Below are 4,565 nucleotides of genomic sequence, written 5' to 3'. Positions count from 1 at the left end.
TTTTCTTGTAACCAGATAGGACATATTTCTATAAACTGTCCTAATGGTGACAACAAGGACAAACCAAAAAGGTTCAAGAAATTCAAAGGAGGAAACCGGAGAAACTGTTTTATGGTAGTTGATGAAGGTGTCACCGATGAGGAATCAAAAGATGAAGAGAATGAAGGTATTGTGTTTGTTGCAGTAAACGAAGATGTGTCAGACAAGAAGGCTTTTGTCTCTCGCTTTGATAATTCCAATGAATGGATTATTGATAGTGGTTGTTCTCACCATATGACTAGTGACCGGAGCAAGTTTCTATCTTTGGAAGAATATGATGGTGGTATGGTTCGCTTTGGTAATGATGCACCATATATGGTCAAAGGCAGAGGGTCTATCTCTCTAAATGGAAAGAGCAGTGCTAACAATGTGTATTGGGTTGATGGTCTCAGACACAACCTTTTGGGTGTTGCGCAGCTGAATGATAGTGAACTCACTCCGAAATTAAAAAATGGAGTATGTAGAATCAAAGGAAAGAGTGGTGAAGTGGTGGCCATTAGTATGCAAACCAAAGGTAATCTATTTCAGCTGAATGCAAATATAAGTAAATGTCTTATGGCTAAATTTGATGATAGCTGGATATGGCATAGGAGACTCTACCATGTAAACTTTGATAACATTGTGAAGGCCAGTAAGATCAAGGTAGTTAGAGGGTTGTTGGTGCTGAGAAAACTAGAAAATACCTTGTGCAGAGAGTGTTAAGTGGGGAAAATGTCTTCCTCAACCTTTAAAGGTAAACCTTTCACTACTGACAATTTGCTTTATCTTGTGCATACTGATTTGTGTGGTCCTATGAAAACTAGGAGTGTGCAGGGTGATAGGTACTTCATGATTCTCACTGATGACTGCTCAAGAATGATGTGGGTCACATTCTTGAAAGATAATTCTGAAGCTTTTGTAAAGTTTGAAGCTTTCAGAGCATTAGTGGAGAAGGAAAGTGGTAAAAGGATCAAGTGCCTAAGAACTGATCAAGGAGGGGAATTTACTTCCAATGAATTCAACAAGTACTATGAAGAACATGGCATCAAGAGGCAACTGTCTACCCCCCAGACTCTTCAACATAATGGCTTAGCAGAGAGAAACAACTGGACTATGGTTGAAGTAGCTAGAACTATGTTGATCCAAGGAAAGGTTGCTCACACCTTTTTGAGAGAAGCAGTGAGCACTGTAGTCTACACAATGAGCTGGGTACTCATCAAGAAAGGAAAGGATAAAAATCCTTATGAGTATTGGACTGGTAAGACACCTGTGGTTAGCTACTTTAGAGTGTTTGGTAGCAAATGTTACATCAAGAGGAGTGAACACCAAAGCAAATTTGATGTGAAATGTGATGAGAGAATATTCCTAGGATATTCCACCAAGAGAAAAACTCTCAAATGTTTCAACAATAGGACTTAGAGAATTGTTGAAAGCATCAATGTTAGAGTTGATGAAAAATCTAGAAAACCTGAGGAAACCAACAGTAAGCAAGTAAGAGATGAACCAGTAATAACCTTCTGGGAACCGGTTGCTAGTCAACCAAGTACCAGTAACAGTGTTCCTACACCGATAGATGTAGATGCTGATACTGATGAAGATGAGGATGAAGAAGAAAAGCAAGAGGAATCTATCAAGACCATTCCTCGGTATGTCAAGCTGAATCATGATCCTAAGTAGATCATAGGAGATAAGGATGTAGGAATCCTTACAAGAAGAAAGGTCAGAGAAAACTCATCTATGATCTCTGAATTTGAGCCTAAATCATTCAAAGAGGCACATAAAGATGAAGACTAGATCAAGGCAATGGAGGAAGAACCTGACCAGATAGAGAAGAATGGCACATGGTCTTTAGTACCCAGACCGAAGCATAAAAATGTCATTGGTAGCAAATGGGTTTTCAGAAACAAGCTAAATGAGGATGGCACATGGTCTTTCATACCCAGACCGGAGCATAAAAATGTCATTGGTACCAAATGGGTTTTCAGAAACAAGTTGAATGAGGATGGCACAGTGATTAGAAATAAAGCCAGACTAGTTTGTAAAGGATATGCCCAATAAGAAGGAGAAGAATATGGAGAAACCTTTGCTTCTATAGCTAGATTGGAAGGAGTTCATATGCTTCTTGCATATGTAGCTTTTAAAGGATTCAAAGTATATCAAATGGATGTAAAATCTGCATTCCTAAATGGTGCACTTGAAGAGGAGGTGTATATAGAGCAACTAAATGGGTTTGCCCTATCTGAAGACAGTGACATGGTGTGTAGGCTACATAAAGCCTTATATGGTCTAAAACAGGCACCTAGAGCATGGTATGAACGCCTACACTCCCATCTTGTGAAGATTGGATTTGAGAGAACAAGTGAAGATAGCAATATCTACTTGAAATCTAAAGAAGATCAGATCCTAATCTACGAGGTATTTGTTGATGACATTATCTTTGGTGGAGACGACAAGATGAGTCATGAGTTCACAAATGAGATGAAGAAAGAGTTTGAGATGTCACTCATAGGGGAGATTAAGTTCTTCATTGGACTGCAGATTCAGCAGATGAAAGATGGAATCTTTATCACTCAGTCCAAGTATGTCAAAGAGGTGTTGAAGACCTTTGGCATGGAAGATAGCAAACCAGTTGGTACACCAATGGTGACTAGCTGTAAACTATCCAAAGAGGATGACTTAGCCTCTAATAATGAGAAGGAATACCGATCAATGATTGGTAAGTTGCATTATGTAGTGCATAGCAGACCGGACATTGCACATGTAGTTGGCATTACTGCAACATTCTAGAAAAGTCCAAGAGAATCCCACTTGGTTGCAGTCAAGCGGATTCTTAGGTATCTGAAGGGAACTATCGATTTTGGATTATGGTATCCATTTAGCAAGGATTTCAACTTGAAAGTATTCACAGATGCTAATTGGGCAGGTAATGTGGATGACCAGAAGAGCACAACTGGTGGTGCATTCTTTCTCGGTGGTAGACTCATCTCATGGATGAGTAAGAAGTAGAGTTGTATCTCTCAGTCTATAGTTGAAGCAGAGTATGTTGCAGCTTTCATGAACTACACTCAAACAATTTGGATGAAGCATGTACTAAATGGCTTCAAAGTTCCTGTATCTGAACCAGTAAGCATATTTTGTGATAACACAAGTGATATCAATATTTCAAAGAATCCAGTTTTACATTCTAGAACCAAGCACTTTGAGCTTAAGTATCATTTCTTGAGGGAAAAGGTTCAAAACAAAGAGATTGCACTGGAACATGTTTCCAATAAGGAGCAGTTAGCAGACATATTCACCAAGCCTCTCCCAAAGGCTACATTTATGTACTTAAGAGGTGAATTAGGGGTGCTGCCCCTTTAGGAGGTAAACTAAAAGAAAATGTTCCACATCAGTCAGGTACTGTATAGTCAAAAAAAATTTTAGGATTGATGTGTTGAAGGATGCTACTCCTCAGGGGAAGCAACATAATGGAACAAGGAAGCTTGTGCCCCCACTTTGGCATTGTTGTCAAAGGGGGAGAAGAAGTGAAGTGGAGAGAAGATATCTATATAAAGTGTGGGAGAAGATGTCAAGCTGATGTAAAGTGGAGAGATATCTTTGTATATTGCCATCAATGCCAAAGAGGGAGATTGTTGGCATTATTTGACTGGTATGAGGACATGATGACATTGTATGTTGTCATTGATGTCAATATGCTGCAGATCAGAGAACCGGTATGTTACCTAGAACTAGTATATGTGAGAACCGGTATAACATTATGAACTAGTATATGTGCCAAAGTGAAGCAGTATGTTTGTTCTAGGTGAACCAGCATGTGGTTATGGGAACTAGTACATAGAAGCTTTGTATGACTATTGGTTGGTAGTCTCAACTTTAGGGTTTCTAGTTGAAGTGCTTCAAGCCTGTATGACTCAACTAGTGACTTTATGTGATGAGTTATCATTGTAACAAAGAATAGATTATGTTGCCATGTTAGCCTTGAGCGTGTGAAGGATCTTTCATGAAGGAGATTGTTCCTATCTTCCTCGGGAATGTGTGAAGTCTATAAATGATGACAATGCATGAGGGGTTATCAGCCACCATGAAACCGGTAGAAAATGAACGATGGAGAACATCTTGAGATTGGTTCAAGACTATTGCATCTAATGCAATATGCTCAATGGTCAGGATTGAACTGTTTGAATTGCTTAAGCTAACAGGTTTAGGGTTTAGGGTTTATGCTATTGACCTATCTATTTCCTATAAGGTTGATGTTGTGCTTCATTACAAAGTTGTTGGCAGAAGTTGTTTGTGTGTATCCAAGTGAAGTGATATGTGATTCTTGCCAGACTAGATGAGATAAGAGGATTGATTCCTGCATTGTGTGTGTGCAGAAGAAAGGAACTTAAGCGGATCTACATTGGCATTGAGTGTTGTTACCAGGTCATTGTAATACCTGTTGATCTCTAACCACTTCAACAGTTTGGAAATCCCCTAATAGGGTAGCTTTAACCAGCTTACTATAAATCCTTTGATAGGGTGACTCAAATCCATTGAGTTTTTGAAAT

Source organism: Cryptomeria japonica, chromosome 6 (genome assembly GCF_030272615.1).
Source record: "Cryptomeria japonica chromosome 6, Sugi_1.0, whole genome shotgun sequence".
In the NCBI taxonomy this organism is placed as follows: Eukaryota; Viridiplantae; Streptophyta; class Pinopsida; order Cupressales; family Cupressaceae; genus Cryptomeria; species Cryptomeria japonica.
The sequence above is the reverse complement of the archived record's forward strand: the minus strand, read 5'-3'. Positions refer to the sequence as shown.